The 19,067-nt window shown below is 33.2% G+C and overlaps 1 long non-coding RNA gene across 1 annotated transcript; it reads right to left on the bottom strand.

Moving 5' to 3' along the window:
• Window positions 1-1,133: 1,133 nt before the first annotated feature.
• On the bottom strand, window positions 1,134-2,318 carry LOC112704073 (uncharacterized). The gene is made up of 3 exons (XR_003154763.2): window positions 1,736-2,318; window positions 1,360-1,429; window positions 1,134-1,173 (listed from the first exon to the last, which is right to left on the bottom strand). It is a non-coding gene; the product is annotated as an uncharacterized lncRNA (long non-coding RNA).
• Window positions 2,319-19,067: the final 16,749 nt, after the last annotated feature.

Genomic DNA, 19,067 nt, shown 5'->3' with positions numbered 1-19,067 from the left:
TGAAAAGTGTAGCCAAAAGTGAAAAAAAATGATGCCTTAGGCTACGGCTACACTTTCTGGGGTGATTCCTATTCGGCCGTTGCCTATTCTCAAAGGCTACGCTTTTCTGCACCAAGGGCTAAGCTTTTAGCGTTTGGGAATAGGGTACGCTTTTCAAGTGATGCTGTCCAGGATCAAAGGCTATGCTTTTCAGCTTCCATTTTTTGCCAGAATAGGCTACGTTTTTCAGCACTACTGCATTACCTGTAAAGCATAGCCACATTGTATACCATGGCTACTTTATATAAGTGTAGCCTTAGGTCCCTCATTTTTTTTCTCATTATATATATATATATATATACATATATATATAATAATTATTAATACAACATAATAGTTAATAATATGATTACATGTATAATAATTCTATATTTTTAATTAAATAAATTAAATATTATAAAATAAAAATAAATACATAATTATACTAAATAATTTCTTTAAATAATAAAAATTATCTCAAACCAAAATATATTTATAATAATGATCCAAAAGTACTAGAATTAAGTTAATCGTAAATATTCATACATCTCACACTAAAGCTAATAACTTTAATTTGAAAATATTAGAAAAATAAGAGATAAGGTTAGTGACGTGAATATCAAGTTATCTTGAAGCAAAGGCCTTGAAGAAGATGAAAAGATAAGGCCATCTAAGTTGATTCGCAAGGGATTGAAGACAACTGGAAAAATAAGCATGATGTGCGCCGCGTAGCTAAATCGATAATACCTTAAATATATTTATCAGTCTTTTGATTTTCACCCTCTTGCACAAAGACTCGCTATCTTTCTCTGATGATGTCACTAGGACAACAAAAATAGGCAATACACGCAAGAGTATGTGGCGCTCAGGAAAGAGAAGTGCAAAGTCCAACTCCAGAGACTCTACAACAAAGACTATAAGTACTTGAAGAATGTCTTCCAAACTATTTCAAGTCAAGGAATCGAAGAAGAACTGAAAGGGGAGAATAATAAAAATGGTGACATGCTAAAAACTAGTAACAGATAGGTGTTCTTAGTTCTTGTGTGTAACATTATGCCAGTACATCAAATTGATATCATATATAGGATACTTGTTCACGCGGAACATCTCAACATGCAGGTTCAACAAGATAGCCCATCTTGTGCTCAAGAAAATCTGCACACATAACTAAAATGTCAAACACAGCTCACCTTTGGTTGGGCATGGCCAAAAAAATGTAACAATACAAAAGCCAAAGCCAAGGAAAAAATTTTGGGATAAATTATCACTTAAGGAATCAACAACATAATAAATTCAGAGCATTCAACATGCCATAAACAAGGAAATATCAACATTAAGTACCTGTAAATCATCCAACTCTTCCCTCATTGAATTAGTGTCTTGCCACTGACCGCTGACTTGTGTGAAAGTTCTGAAAAGTAGAGAAGAAAAAATAAAAAGAACAAATGTAAAATTTCACCAAGTAGTTTTAAAATTTCTAAACTAATAAGAAAGGTGTTCGCATGATTATTACCCTAAAGATTACCATGTAGATCATATATAGTAGAAAGCTTGCCAATGTTTTGAGTGACTTTTATAGTTTCACAAATTACCAAAAGGTGAGTCCATATTTCTAAGATCAGATTCATTGAAAAACAGAGGCAAACTGAACTCAAAAGAAAATTTGAAGATCCTGAACTTGACGATAAAATGACACAGTCAGATATGAAATACTTACCTTTTATACCAAGAAAAGTCATTAGGTATGCTTGCCTTAGCATTTTTAAAATGATCAAGTTGCACCAAAACATCAAGTAACTTCAGCATAGACCTGTCAAGAATAAAAATATCATAAATATAACGACACAAATTGTGTGAAATGAAAGGAAGGAGTGGCCACAGCCCAGTGATATAATCCAATAGGATGTTGAAGATAAAAATGCCAATAAGGTTATCAATTAAAAGAAAATAAAATAAAAGGAAAAATAATAAATAAATAATAAATGATGAAGCACCATAACACACCACAAATGAGATATTGTAGGGCCATTAATGCGTCGCTCAGGCCTAAAAATGTTGTATATCAGCAGCTAACTGCATTCAAAATGGCATAGACAGATATACTAAACATGCTATGTTCTGTCAGTTTCTGAAAAGGAAAGAAACAATTAAAAAAAGGTCCATACAACAAGTGACCAACATCTCATACCTTTGATGAAGCTGATGCTTGCCATCGCTGAATTTCACGCAAACGACTCATTTCCAAGTCCAGAACTTGATATGTTTCCAAATATAAATCAGCTTGACTTTGCTTCATCAAATCAGGAAGCTGCCCCATTTGTGGCAAAATGTATAAATTATAAAAGACAGTATACATGTATGAAAATCAAAAACTTTAAAATGTACCTCCCCTCCAGAAGCTTAATAGTGTATGTTATCAATAAACAAAAAGTGATATAGAAAATAGATGTGTGTAAAACATCATGCTGCATTATGTAAAGCTATCAATTAAGTAGTGCGAATTTTTTTCACTTGCAAAATAACAACTAGATGTAACTAAAGAGAAAATTCACCTGCGGAAGGGCTTTGACACAACTGCGATATGTGTAAAGCACCGATGCCATTTCCTTCCCCTCTTGGGTAAGGATGTTCTACATTGTTTTCGTATTAGTAGTAAGAAATTTATAATTAAAAAGAAAATAAAAATCATCTAACAAACAGATCTAAGTGTTAGCCCAAAAGCAGAATACCAGCTGATTGAGAGCTTTCGTATCCTCTGATAGAGATAATCGGTATGCAGAAACATCGCTATACTCTACAAAAGGAGGCCAGTACATGATAATTACTAGGCAGCCATGCATTGCATATTTGTAATTCAAAAAAAGGCTGAAATGCATGAAGTGTTTAAGAACAATAACAACACAAGTTCATAACATATCCATAAAAGAACAATGGAAGCATAAACAACAGCACCTTATTGGACTATCTGTTGCACCTCTCTCAGTTGACACCCACACTCCAGGTCCTTGCACCTCTGGTTACTCGTCCTACAAAATTAGGGCGAAAAAAAGGGAGTCGAATATAATTAAACAAAAACCTCAAGTTCCTATAAATAGGTTACTTTGGAACTTCAACACCAAATTGCATTCCACGCAAATCTAATAGTCATGGATCAGTAGTTTGTTTCAGTCGTGATTTGACCATTAAACATTTCGGATAGGACGTCTAAAACAAGCTTGTGCAACTTATACAAATCAAATTGAAAGTTTCTACAATTAGAATCAGCTCGGATTAAGTAAATTACAGAAGAATCAGAGTATGAACAATGCAAAGAACTATCCATAAGCGAACTTCAAGTTAAGCAACAAAATTAAGTAGGAAAATGAGGCAGAAATAAAATTGAAAAGGAAGAGAAAAATGAAGTGTTGTTACATCAAGAGAGAATGTAATTCAAGTGGATCATTCTAAAGCTAAAATCCCCAATTCCTAGTGGCATATCCAGTAGCTAAAACCCCCAAATAAAAATCCTAAATCAAAACCCCAAACCTCTCAAATTCCATAGAACCAACTGTGAAAAAGTACCATTCCAATCTCCAAATCTCTAGTATTCAGCTTCGACAATTAATATAAAAAACACACATACAACAATAACCACCACCGCCATAAAATTCTAATTTCACTATGAAACCATAAGATACATCAAAATTGACATAAAGAATAGGGACGAAGGAAACTCACCCAAGACCGATGGTGAAGAAAGTTGACCAACTGAACTACTGGCCGAAGCAAGAAGACAAAGACCACCACTACCCGAGGTGAGCGCAGTGAGCGCAGTGAAGGCGGCGACTGAGTGCGTGATGGTGACGACACAAATGGCAACGATGAGCTTAAGTCTGAGACGTGAGTGCGAGACTGAGAGAGAAGTGAGCTAGAGATCGGAGATGAGAGGTGAGAGCGACGAGGCGAGGTGGGAAAGTGACGAGAGAATAGAAAAGAGAGTGATGAGATAGAACAGAGAAGAGAGACAAAGGGGGTTCATCAGATTAGGGGTTGGGGGATACGACGCCTTCTGAGATTTGGTGAAAGGGTGAAAAAAATTTCACTAAGTGTTTGTATTTAGTCTTAGATACATTAGGAGAAGTTTTTGAAGCGCACCCAAAACTTAACAAATGAGTTACTTTTTAAAAGCGCTTCCTTTGGTCAATAAAGTGTATCCATAGCATTTTAGATTTGGCTACGCTTTTTAAGTGATATTTAAAATATCTAAGGAGACGCTTTTGAAGGAATGCTTCAATAGTGTTTCCTTTTCTCTTATAAAAGGGTACCATGCAAAAAAGTATAGCCTATTCAAATGTAGCTTAAAAAAAGTGTAGCTGAATAGGTTACGCTTTTTAAATGTAGCTTAAAAAAAGTGTAGATGAATGTGTATTTTTCTTGTAGTGAATGTTGTCTTTAAGGTGATAATCTATAAAGAGACTTTCATTATAACATCCGAATGAAATTAAAAAATAAATTAAATTAAAAAATAATAATAGGAAGAAAGAGGAGGACAACATACCTAGAAGGAGAAAGAAGACAGCTTCGACGACATAGGGAGCAGTGCCCTACAGCGATCGCAGCAGTGGCGGGAGCGACAAAAACGTCGGCAATAGAGCCACCAACGCAACGTAAGGAGTCTACACAGTCTTTAAACGCTGTTGGTGGTGGCCGACGCTGGTGGAGGGGCTGCCGGATGTGGTTTGTGGGAGAGAGAAAAAAAAAGAAGGTTAGAGAGAGAGTAGTTCAAAAATGAGGCGGAAAAAGAGTTCGTGACTCGAATTTAGGGTAAGATTACCATCGGATTTATCGGCGATTAAATCCGACGATAATCCTTTGTTAATGATCAAAACATATCGTTGTACTAATCCATATTATTACTGACAAACAGTAAATCTGACAGTAATAATCGCACTAATTTTTTTCTCTCTAATTATTTCTGATAAATTTATGGTATGAAAACTAAATCTGACGATAATTTTTTTTATTTAACGAATTTATTATTAAATTGTCGATAAATCTATTAGTAAACTTAGCACTAGTATTCGATACTAAATCTTATAATAAATCTGACGATATTCAGCATTTTTCCTGTACCATGAAGTTTGACCTCTTTTGATTTCCTTCTAGTGTTTCCGTTAAATTGTTTCCCATATTATGGCTTTTAGCTGGTGTAGTGTAGCATTGAAACACTCGAATGTCAAGAAATCAAAATAATGGATTTCTAATAATTTGTTGAATATCTTTAGTCGTTTATTATTGAAGACGTCGTACTTAACCTAATTTAAACACGTAGTACTTTTGATATTAAATATTGTGTCATAATAAAAGTATACATTAGATCATGACATCGATATATATAGACGGTTATCATTTCTTGCTTCCGATGGTAAAATACCATATATTTTATGTACAAAGAAGTAATTAATATAAAAGTTATAAAATGCCAAAAAAGATTATTCCCTTATCCTTTCCAATTCTCTTATTTGTGTCACAAAAAATGGTTATTTATTGAATAAGAAAGAAACCTCAAGTGAATTTATTTAAAGGTAGAAGACAAGGACATCATTCTCTATGATTAAGCAAGACCCAACATATTATGAAAGTTCATAACTCATGCAAGGCATGCGTTCGTTTGCTCAAAAATATTAATAATGCTCATCCTATAGTTAGTGATTTAATCAGAGAAAATATGTGTGTGTATATGTTTTGGAGTAAAAATTATGACTACATATTATCATTTTTTAATTTAGCTTTTAATTAGTATAAATTATAATAAAAGTATTGTAATTGTTCTTGAAATATGGATTAAATGTACCTAACATACATGGAAGAATTTTTCGTTAAAGAATGAAAAATGGTGTTGACATGTACATAGATACATATATATAGAGAGAGACCCAGCACATCGCATGCAAAAGTAAAGCTTATGATTAAAATATGCAACCGACCACGGACCCATTCACATCTTCATTGGGAACTCTTGAGGCAGAAAGAAAAAGGAGGGAGATAAAATAATGAAGACGTGACCTAATCACGAAAATGGAAAGTTCAACAACCATTATTGTATGTCACCCAATGATTTGTGTTATGTTTGTGGCTTATTTCACTCATGATTTCACAACCCACTTTTTGAATATAAAGAATTATTTTTAGTCAAAATTTTATTTTCTCAATTTCTGATTACCTTGTGAGTTGTGACAGGAAAATCAATACCAATATTTAAATATAAAGATTGCATCCACTTTTGAAATTATATAAAGAAAACTCATCATAATTTTTGCCTGAATCACGCTCGTAGAACTCCATATGCAGCCAATTTAATTTATTAATACAGCAATCTATTTTGTAAAAAAAAAATTTATTTTAAAATAATAAAAATTAATTTTATGTTAAAAAAATACACGTTCTCCCGTTCTCTTTTACTTTTCTTTCTCTCTTTTTTTTTTTTCATCTTCTTCGAAGCAGCTTCTGCACTCTTTTTTTTTTTTTTTTTATCTCGTGTAGCTCTTTAAATTACCGCCTCTTTCACCTCTCTAAAGTCAAGAAGCGAAAGAATGCTAACAGAGACGTTGAAAAGCTCCGTCCTTCCTTTTGAATGCGGTATTTTTCTTAATAACTTTAGATATTTTTTCTTATTCAAATTTAAATAATTATTTTTAATAGTACTGAAATTTTCTTCTTTTTAGATTTTACATAATTATTTTTCTTAATAGTTTTGAATGTTTTTTTATGTTTTAGATGTATCTTTTTTTTATAGGCTTTTGATTTTTTTTATGTTTTAGATATTTTTTTTAAGGTTTTGATCTTTTTAATAGTTAATGTTTATTTTCTTAGTTTACAAATGTTTTTTTTTTTATGTTTTGAATATTTTTTTGTTATATTTTGGATATTCTTTTTTAGATTCACTAGTTTTGGATATTTTGTTTTGTTAGGTTTTGGATATTTTTAAAATAATTTTAAATATTTAGTTTTTGTTAGACTTTATTGGATATTTCTTTTTATTATGTTTCAGATGTTCGTTCTTCAATAATTTTAATTTTTTTTATTTTGTTTAGCTTTTGAATTTTTTAATATTTTAGATGTTTCTTTTTATTAAGTTTTAGAATTTTTTTGGATGTTTTTTTATTTTTAGGTTTTAAAGGATTCTTTTTAATAGTTTTAGATGTATCTTTTTCTTATGTTTTGGATATTTTCTTTTGTTATGTTTTGTCGATAACTTTTTATATCTCGATTTGTTAGGTTTTGGATGTTTTTAAAATGATATTGAATATTTTTTTTGTTAGGCTTTAAATATTTTTTTTTTGTTAAGTTTTGGCTGTTAATAATTTTAAATTTTTTTTGTTTGTCTTTGTTTTCTTTTTAATATTTTAGATAGTTCCTTTTATTATGCTTCAGATGTATATTTTTTTATTATATTTTAAATGTTCCTTCCTAATAATGAGAGAGGAAAGGAAAGAGAGGCTTTCAGCGTATTTTTCGCCGTGAGTAGAATGTCAAAAAGTGATTTTAGATGATGAATTTCAAATAATTTTTTAATTTTTAATCAATTTTTCTAAGCCCAAGTAATAGTTGACCGTAGTATGCTACCTTAATTGGTTACCTAGCCTAATTGTAAATTTTCTATGATGCAATATGCAATGCCTTCAACTGGACATAAGGCACATGCTCGGCCAAAAATTTACCCCTTAGGGCATTATTGGCCCACGAGATATTCAATCAAGATCTTCTCCTATTAAATTTAAAAAGAATTGGATACAAATTTTACCTATATTCATAGTTATTAGAATCGGACTAGATTGGTCGGTTCGACCGAATTAAAAAATAAGTGAATTGATGGTCTGGTCAGTTTAGTTAATAGATTGGATTGGACATGTATTTAAATCAGTTAACAGTGATTAAATCTGTTAAAATTAACTGGTTTGTGTTTCAATTGCAGGTCATAATGCATCTGTAGGCCGCCAAATCATCGTAGGAGCTGCTTCCACTACAACTCCAAAAATAAACACAGGACCGCGTGAATACACAGCCTTCCCTTGCCACTGTGCCAAACTTGTTCCTTACTAATGTAGATGACAAAAAATATATATATATAACAAACGTGAATGAATTTTTATTTTCTTTTATTCTTTTAAACTATGGATTCACATGAATATCAAGTAAATTGTCACATAGTATATAAATATATTGATATATTGATATTGATTTAGTTATCTTTTATTTTTTTTTCATTTAAATTGAAAAATATTTTGTTCTAGTGATTAATTTATTATCTTTTTTTGTAGTATAAATTATATCTAAGAATTAATGTTTAATTGTTATTAATATATTTTTAAAAATATGCATTTATATATAATTATATATTTTTAATGTTTAATTATATATTTTTATTTAATTATGACTGTGTCAACCGGGTAAATTAATGATTTACCGGTTAAATTAGTGACCCAATTGTATGACGGATCAATCACCGGTTCGATTTTGATAACTATGTCTATATCCACTGAAATACATGACGTATATATACAAGGCGGAATTGACAAGTAGAAAGTATAATATTTATCCTAATCCTAATGTCTCTTAGATAATAACTAATTTGATCCGCAGCGTTTCTTACAAGTGCCACCTCCATCCGATTCGAAGATTGTGATCGATTAAAATCAACCCAAGTAATTATTACTAGACATTGGTGCCTTTTGTATGGACTTCCACTTAATAAAATCTACAACCCAAATTATCTTATCTATATCGCCAAGTATGGTTGGTAACCCTTAGAATCAAGTATTGAATCTTTTAGAAGGCAAGGTAGAAAGCTTGCATCCTGTAGACAACACGTTGAGAAAATGGGTAGAAAAGAAAGAGAGAATTAGCAAGTTGGAATAGGTCCTTATAATTTTCTTTCAAAAATAGCAGTATAAATTTTAAATTCAATCAGAAGTCATTTTTAAGGTGGAGAAAAATATCTGAAAGCTAAAAAATTTAAAGGTTTAAACTAAATTAAAAGGTTCAGTAAATTGAAAGAAAAAGTTTAATTTTGTTTTGATTTACTAATGCATAGTGAAAAAATTGGATGTCAAGCAAAGGAGATGCTATATGCTAGTGCCAGATCACAGAGGAGCAGACAACATCGAAGGAAAAGCAAATAACATAGGAGTAAGAGTAGGCGACGTCAGATTGGAGAGTGATGTAACGATCTAACTTCTAGCACGTCATAATTGTACTAAAAGCAAGGTGCTACCGATTTACTTTCTTTAAACTGTAACTCTTATCTAATTTAACATATGAGCTTGATTCGTCGCTAGAGACTATCGCTTTTTCAGGTAAATTTTTTATTTTTTTTAAAACAACATATAGAACATAAATAGCCATACACAAAGAAAATCACGTAGCATGGAACATGAAAATAACCATAACACCAGGATAGTCAAACCTCACGTATAAGTCAAATGTGTACAGTCATCCACCACCTCAATATACAGACCTAAATTAGTACCTCTATCATAACTACAATACAGCTATTAACATATATGTACATACGACATTCCAGAGCTTGGCTAATGAAGAAAACCACTAAGCTAGCATCCAAACTCTAAGTGTTCAAACTCTGATTAAGATGGATGTCCATAAAATATAGGGTATTAACTTATAATAACCCTAGTTTTTAAAAATTAAATAATTAGTTATTTGTGATTTATTATATTTGTTGATAATTTTATTTTAAAAAAATTATTTTACTAAAAGTAATTAAATAGAGTTTTATCATAATTGAAGTTTAAATTAATTATAATTTTATTATAATATTTATTATAGTTGAATATTTTATATAATTTTATTAATTAAAAAAATAAGAAAAAATTGTATAATTTAATTTCAATAATTTCTATTATGAATAAATTATGATTTCTTTTATTAATTTGAACTTTTAGAGATTAATTTATTAAAAATGATTAGATTGATATTTATAAATACTTTAAGTTTAAGTCAATTAATATTTTTGTATAATTTTTATCATAATTAGTTATTTTATAAATTGAAATTAAAGTTCCGGTGATTGAAAAATAATGAACAGTTATAGTATTTAATTTGAATAATTAATATTTTAAGTTTAAACTATATTTTATAAAATGTTATTCATATGTTCATCTTATAATTTAAATTATAAATAATTAATTAACTTATTAATATGTTGATAAATAATGTTCCTAAATATTTTTAATAGAGTATATTTTGTTTTAAAATTATTCTACCCTCCAATTTTATCAAAATATCTATTCATATTTATCATTATTCCTTTATAAAATCTTTAATTTCTAACCTTAAATTCCAAAATTCTGAAATTGAAAATCAGAAACCTTAATTCCCAAATTAGAATCCTAACCCTAACTCCCTCACCATACTCAGCCGCACCTTCACCCCCTTTCCTTTCCTAAACGTAAAAATCATACACAGAACTGAGAAACGCAGAGAGAAAGGGAAAACAGAGAAGACGGAGTGGGCAAGAGAGGAGGGGCAACACCGGCTGGGGCCTCATCGCCGAAGGAGGAGGGGAGAGAGAGGAACGCCATCGCACATCAGAGGGTAGAAATGAGAGATAGAGATCGAGAGAGCTGAGAGGGGAAAGAGAGCATGCTGCGCCACTGCCATTGATGATTGGATTTTTGACGGTTTAGAATTTCTCAAATAAAATCTCGTCGAAGTATAGTTTCTAAACCAAGCAATAATCCTTTCATACAAAAAGTTGTTTGTCACTAAAACAAACCTCTAAATTTATAAACCGAAATATTCAAACCTCGGGTCGTTCTCCCTAGGAATTGTAATGAAGTGTTTTGTTATTGATTGAGTTATTTTTTGGGGTTTTGACAAGAGGCATGAAAGATAAATGGCAAGAAAGTAAACTAACAACTATAAAAGGCTCTTGGCAAGGTATGAAAATTAGAAGTCCTATCCTAGTTATCCTCCTCAATTGTGATGAGAATTGTTCATTGCTACCACTTAGTTAACCCTTACTAAATAAAGGAAAGTCAAGTGGATGAATTGACTTGAGCCACAAGTCCTAGCCAACTCCCAAGGAAAGACTAGCTTTAGTGCACTCCAAACCAATTAGCAATCTTTCCAATTATCAATCAACAAAGGAATTAGATAACTCAAGTGTCACTAATTACTCTACCTAGGCCAAGAGGAGCAAAATCTATACTATATCTAGAAGAGGCATTTCAACAAACACATAAAAGGCAATAAAAGTAAACAACATAAATTGCAAGAATTAAAGAGTGATCTAACTACAAAGGCAAGAGATCAACAATAGAAAAGCAAAGAAGAACAATTATTATGAATTACCTCTTATTGAATTGAAAGAATATAGAAGGAACAATACTAGATCTACAACAAAATATAAGAATAACATAAAAGAAATTACAATAAAAGAATAGAAGAAGATGAATGTAGTAACAAAGAATTGAAAAGTAAAAGTAGAAGAAAGCAAAGATTAAAACCTAGATCTAAGAACTAATCCTAATCCTAATCCTAATTCTAGAGAGAAGTGAGAGCTTCTCTCTCTAGAAACTACTTCTAAACTAATCCTAATGAGTGTGAAATGAACTAATCTCCTTTTGCTCTTCAATCCTTGGCTTTAAATAGCAGTTTAGGCGCCAAAGTTGGTTGGAATTGGGCCCCACAACCCTTGAGAATCCGCTGGTCACGTTTTCATTAAAAAATCATAAACCAGCACCGACGCGTACGCGCACAGCACGCGTACGCGTCCATGGGGTATTTCACAGGTGCGCGCAAGCGCCAGGTGCGCGCGCGCGTCCATGGGCGAGTTCAACTTCTTTGACTTTTCATGATTTCTCCACTTTGCATGCTTTCCCTCTTCACTCCTTTGATCCATTCCTAGCCTTTTCAATCTGAAATCACTAACAAACATATCAAGGCATCTAGTGGAATCAAAGGGAGATTAAAACCATCAAATTAAGGGTTGAAAAGCATGTTTTCACATCTAAGCACAAATAAGGAGACAATCACAAAACCATGCTATTTCATTGAATAAAGGTGGGTAAAAGGTGATAAAAGCTCTTAAAATCAATACAAGATAAACCGTCAAAACGGGGTTTATCAACCTCCCCACCGTCAAACCAAGCATGTCCTCATGCTTAAACCAAGAATGAAGTAAAGGGTATGGCATTTATTCAATGGAACTAACTAAATGCAATCTACCTATATGCAACTATCTAAATGAATGCAATTGCTTGGTCAAAATAAATCAATTCCCAAGAAACATATATGCACAAGGGCTAAGGACTAGCAAGTCTACTCCACAATTGAATTGAGCTATTAAATATTTTTGCAAACTTGCATGAGAAGATATGATCGTAGGTGGAAACATATAATTGAGCAATCGAACCCTCACCGGATGTGTTTGCACTCTATTCGCTCAAGTGTTTAGGGTTGATTTTCTCAATTCTCTCCTAATCACGCTTTCTAAGATTTGTTTTTTTCTTCTAACAATCAACAAATATTTCATGCATGCATATATGGTTAAGTGAACTCGAAATTTGAATCTTTGATAAGCTTAAACTTCCTACCTAACCTATGACATCCTATACAATTAAGTTCTAACCTAACTACCCATTTTTCACTTTTTCACATACTCATGTATTCCTTTTTCATTTCACAACACTTATGCATTGATCTTATTGAGCTTCACTTTGGGGCATTTTGTCCCCTTTTTATTTCTTTCTTTTTCTTCTTTTTTCTTTCTTTTTCTATTTTTTTCTTTTCCATATTATTTTTCTTTTCTTTTTCTTTTGTTTTTTCTCATTTTTCTTTCTATATACAAGAATCTCAATGAATAAGGTTTTACTTAATTATATTGATAGAATCTCAATGCATAAGGTTTTATGATAATGATAAGTGGTTTGATTATTTTACTTAATTCTAATTAGTTGGGCTAGCTGTGAATACGTGATGTTTATGCTTTGATTATATTAATGTATGAATTGAGGATTGCTTGGTGAACGTATGCTGGAGATTCTGATTTTGCTTGTTGGCAGTACATTGGATGTTGAATTGATTTTTGATAAGCTAGGTTTAAACTTGTGAATTGTAAAGAGATCATAAATCGATTGTTAAGTTAATTTCTTAACATCTAAATTGTAAACTAATGCAGTTATTTTAAAAGTATAAAGATAATTTGTAATAATTGGAAACTATATGAAGCTGAATTTTTGGGTGAACATAATAGTTGATTATAGGAGAACCATGATTTTGTGAATAATACATATTTTTGTGTGTTTTGGTGTCAATGTTGCTAAAATTCTAGTTAAGTTGGTGGTGGACGAAATTGTGATCATCAATAATGGCTCCAAAGGCTTGGTGCTCTCAAACATGAACACACTTTATCACAACTCCGCACAACTAACCAGCAAGTGTACTGGGTCGTCCAAGTAATACCTTACGTGAGTAAGGGTCGATCCCACAGAGATTGTTGGTATTGAAGCAAGCTATGGTCATCTTGTAAATTCCAGTCAGGCGAATTTAAATGGATTACGAGATTATTGGTTTAAATAATGATAATAAAATAAATAGAAAATAAAGATAAAGTTACTCATGTAATTCAATGGTGGAAATTTCAGATAGGTGTATGGAGGTGCTGTGTTCCTTCTGAATCTTTGCTTTTCTACTTTTTCCTTCCAATTTTTTATCACTCCTTTCTATGGCAAGCTGTATGTAGGGAATCACCATTGTCAATGGCTACATCCCATCCTCTCAGTAAAAATGGTCCAAATGCCTTGTCACAGCACGGCTAATCATCTGTCGGTTCTCAATCAAGTTGGAATAGAATCCCGTGATTCTTTTACGTCTATCACTAACGCCCAGCCTTCAGGTGTTTGAAGCTCGTCACAGTCATTCAATCCCGGAATCCTACTCGGAATACAACAGACAAGGTTAGACTTTCCGGATTCCCATGAATGCCGCCATCAATTCTAGCTTATACCACGAAGATTCTGATCAAGGAATCCAAGAGATATGCGCCCGGTCTAAGGTAGAACGGAAGTGGTTGTCAATCACGCGCGTTCATAGGTGAGAATGATGATGAGTATCACGGATCATCACATTCATCAAGTTGAAGTGCAACGAATATCTTAGAACAGGAATAAATCGAATTGGATAGAAAATAGTAGTAATTGCATTAAAACTTGAGGTACAGCAGAGCTCCACACCCTTAATCTATGGTGTGTAGAAACTCCACCGTTGAAAATACATAAGTGAAAGGTTCAGGCATGGCCGAATGGCCAGCCCCCAGATCTAAGAACTAAACGTCCAAAGATTTCTAATACACTAGTAAAAAGTTCTATTTATACTAAACTAGCTACTAGGGTTTACAAGAGTAAGTAATTGATGCATAAATCCACTTCCGGGGCCCACTTGGTGTACGTTTGGGCTGAGCTTAATCTATCCACGAGCTGAGGCTTATCTTGGAGTTGAACGCCAAGTTGTAACGTATTTTGGGCGGTCAACTCTGGTTCGTGACGTGTTTCTGGCGTTTGACTCTAGAATGCAGCATGGAACTGGCGTTGAACGCCTGTTTATGTCGTCAAATCTCGAACAAAGTATGAACTATTATATATTGCTGGAAAGCTCTGGATGTCTACTTTCCAAAGCCGTTGAGAGCACGCCATTTTGAGTTCTGTAGCTCCAGAAAATTCATTTCGTGTGTAGGGAGGTCAGAATCCAACAGCATCAGCAGTCCTTTGTCAGCCTTTAATCAGAGTTTTGCTCAGGTCCCTCAATTTCAGCCAAAAATTACCTGAAACCACAAAAAAACACACAAACTTATAGTAAAGTCCAGAAATATAAATTTAGCATAAAAACTAAAGAAGACATCCCTAAAAGTAGCTAGATCCTACTAAAAACTACCTAAAAATAATGCCAAGAAGCGTATAAATTATCTGCTCATCACAACACCAAACTTAAATTGTTGCTTGTCCCCAAGCAACTGAAAATCAAATAGGATAAAAAGAAGAGAACATACTATAAATTTCAGAATATCAATGAATATTAGTTCTAATTAGATGAGCGGGACTTGTAACTTTTTGCTTCTGAACAGTTTTGGCATCTCACTTTATCCTTTGAAGTTTAGAATGATTGGCTTCTATAGGAACTTAGAATTTTAGATAGTGTTATTGATTCTCCTAGTTAATTTTGTTGATTCTTGAACACAGCTACTTTTATGAGTCTTGGCCATGGCCCTAAGCACTTTGTTTTCTAGTATTACCACTAGATACATAAATGCCACAGACACATGACTGGGTGAACCTTTTCAGATTGTGACTCAGCTTTGCTAAAGTCCCTGATGATCGGTTAATTCATACGCTTTTGCATTTTTTTAGTATGTTTTTAGTATGTTTTAGTTAGTTTTTATTATATTTTTATTAGTTTTTACTTAAAATTCACTTTTCTGGACTTTACTATGAGTTTGTGTGTTTTTCTGTGATTTCAGGTACTTTCTGGCTGAAATTGAGGGACCTGAGCAAAAATCTGATTCAGAGGCTGAAAAGGACTGCAGATGTTGTTGGATTCTGACCTCCCTGCACTCGAAGTGGATTTTCTGGAGCTACAAAAGCCCAATTGGCGCGCCCTCAATTACGTTGGAAAGTAGACATTCTGGGCTTTCCAGCAATATATAATAGTCCATACTTTGCCCGAGATTTGATCATCAAACCGGCGTTCCAAATCAGCTCAAGACTGCCCGGCGTTTAACGCCGGAACTGGCACAGAAGTGGGAGTTAAACGCCCAAACTGGCACAAAAGCTGGCGTTTAACTCCAAGAAAAGTCTCTACACATAGAAGCTTCAATGCTCAGTCCAAGCACACACCAAGTGGGCCCGGAAGTGGATTTTTACGTCATTTACTCATATTTGTAAACCCTAAGCTACTAGTTCTCTATAAATAGGACCTTTTGCTATTGTATTTTCATCTTTGGATCAATTTAGATCTTAGGATCATCTTGGGACGTCTAGTTCTTAGATCATGGGGGCTGGCCTCTCGGCCGTGCTTAGACCTTGTTCTTATGTATTTTCAACGGTGGAGTTTCTACACACCATAGATTAAGGTGTGGAGCTCTGCTGTACCTCGAGTATTAATGCAATTACTATTGTTCTTCTATTCAATTCAGCTTATTCTTGTTTTAAGATATTTATTTGCACCCAAGAACATGATGAATGTGATGATTATGTGACGCTCATCATCATTCTCACTTATGAACGCGTGCCTGACAACCACTTCTGTTCTACATGCAAACAAGGCTTGAGTGGATATCTCTTGGATTCCTTAATCAGAATCTTCGCGGTATAAGCTAGAATTCATGGCGGCATTCTTGAGAATCCGGAAGGTATAAACTTTGTCTGTGGTATTCTGAGAAGGATTCAAGGATTGAATGACTGTGATGAGCTTCAAACTCGTGATTGTGGGGCGTTAGTGACAGACGCAAAAGAATCACTGGATTCTATTCCGACATGATCGAGAACCAACAGATGAATAGCCGTGCCGTGACAGAGCGCGTTGAACATTTTCACTGAGAGGACGGGACTGTAGCCATTGACAACGGTGATGCCCAACATACAGCTTGCCATGGAAAGGAGTAAGAAGGATTGGATGAAGACAGTAGGAAAGCAGAGAGACGGAAGGGACAAAGCATCTCCATACGCTTATCTGAAATTCTCACCAATGAATTACATAAGTATCTCTATCTTTATTTTATGTTTTATTCATCTTTTAATTATCTATCCTCCATAACCATTTGAATCCGCCTGACTGAGATTTACAAGATGACCATAGCTTGCTTCATACCAACAATCTCCGTGGGATCGACCCTTACTCGCGTAAGGTTTATTACTTGGACGACCCAGTGCACTTGCTGGTTAGTTGTGCGAAGTTGTGATAAAGAGTTGAGATTGCAATTGAGCGTACCATGTTGATGGCGCCATTGATGATCACAATTTCGTGCTCCAAGTTTTTGGCACCGTTGCCGGGGATTGTTTGGACAACTGACGGTTCATCTTGTTGCTTAGATTAGGTATTTTTCTTCAGAATTTTTAAGAATGAATTCTAGAGTTTTAAGGTGATGTTCTTATCATCACCAAAGCTGATTAATTTTCATCAATTTAGCTCTTGAATGTAATATCCTGCTGATGCTTGGCTAGCCATGTCTAATCTTTTTAGACTAAAGCTTTATACTAACATTGCATGATTCCTGGAATTTCTTATTAAAAATTTTGGATCTCTTTATTTTCTTTTCCATATAATTTTCGAAAAAGCACAAAAAAATTATAAAATATTAAAACCAAAAATAATTTTATGTTTCTTGTTTGAGTCTAGTGTCTAATTTTAAGTTTGGTGTCAATTGCATGTCTTTAGTCATCTAATTTTTAAAAATCACATGCATTATGTTCTTCATTGATCTTCAAGTTGTTCTTGATGATTTCCTTGCTCTGATCTTTAAATTCTCTTGTCTTGAGTGTTTTGTTGTTTCTCATATGCATTCTCAATTTGTTAGTGTCAATAGTATACAAACTTCTAAGTTTGGTGTCTTGCATGCATTGCTTGTTTGATTTTAGTTTTCCATGTTTAGTTGCATTTTGATTGTTCATTAAAAATCCAAAAAAAAATTTAAAGTGTGTCTTTCCAAGTCAATAATACAGAGAATTGAAGATTCAGAACATACAGCAGAGGAATTACACAGAAAAAGCTGGGCGTTCAAAACGCCCAGTAAAGAAGGAAAACTGGCGTTTAAACGCCAGCCAGGGTACCTGGCTGGGCGTTTAACGCCCAAAAGGGTAGCATTTTCGGCGTTAAACGCCAGAATGGATACCATTCTGGGCGTTTAACGCCAGGATGGCACAAGAGGGAAGATTTTGTTTTTAATTCAAATTTTTTTCAAGTTTCCATAATTTTTCAAAATCAAATCTTTTTCAAATCATATCTTTCAATCATATATTTTCAAAATCAATTTCTTTCATTTTTCAAAAATACTTGCTAACAATTAATGATTTGGTTCAACATTTCAAGTATGTTGCCTTTTCTGTTGAGAAAGGTTTAATGTCTGAATCATATCTTTTAAATTTCTTGTTAGCCAAGTCATTAATTTTAAAAATCAAATCTTTTTTTTTAAAATTGTTTTTCAATCATATCTTTTTAATCACATATTTTTCAAAATAGTTTTCAATCATATCTTTTTTATTTCTAATTTCAAAATCTTTTTCAAAATCACTTTATTTCTTTCCCAACTTTAATTTTCGAAAATCATCAATCAAATTTTCAAAATTTCTTTTAAAATCTTTTTAATTTATTTTCGAAAATTCTTCCCCTCTTCTCACATCCCTCTATTTAAGGACTAACACTTCTCCATTATCAACAATTCGAATTTTATCTCTCTTGATAAGTTCGAATTCTTCTCTTTCTACCCCATCCTTCTATTTTTCTTTTCCTCTGACACCTCAAGGAATCTCTATACTGTGACATAGAGGATTCCATATTTTCTTATTCTCTTCTCTTTCATATGAGCAGGAGCAAAGACAAAAGCATTCTTGTTGAGGCTGACCCTAAACCTAAAAGGACCTTAAAGCGAAAGCTAAGAGAAGCTAAAGCGCTACTCTCTGTAGAGGACCTAACAGAAATCTTCAAACTAGAAGAAGATATGGCAGCCGAAAATAACAACAATGCCAATAATGCAAGGAAGGTGCTGGGTGACTTTACTGCACCTACTTCCGACTTCTATGGGAGAAGCATCTCTATCCCCGCCATTGGAGCAAACAACTTTGAGTTTAAGCCTCAATTAGTTTCTCTAATGCAACAGAACTGCAAGTTTCATGACCAATGGGGTTGACCCTGAGGTCTACAGACTTATGCTATTCCCTTTTGCTGTAAGAGACAGAGCTAGGATATGGTTGGACTCACAACCTAAAGAAAGCCTGAACTCTTGGGAAAAGCTAGTCAATGCCTTCTTGGCAAAGTTCTTTCCACCTCAAAAATTGAGT

The sequence above is a fragment of the Arachis hypogaea genome, chromosome 7, assembly GCF_003086295.3.
Source record: "Arachis hypogaea cultivar Tifrunner chromosome 7, arahy.Tifrunner.gnm2.J5K5, whole genome shotgun sequence".
Taxonomy (NCBI): Eukaryota; Viridiplantae; Streptophyta; class Magnoliopsida; order Fabales; family Fabaceae; genus Arachis; species Arachis hypogaea.
Note: the sequence above shows the minus strand (reverse complement) of the source record. Positions and strands in the feature narration are given on the sequence as shown.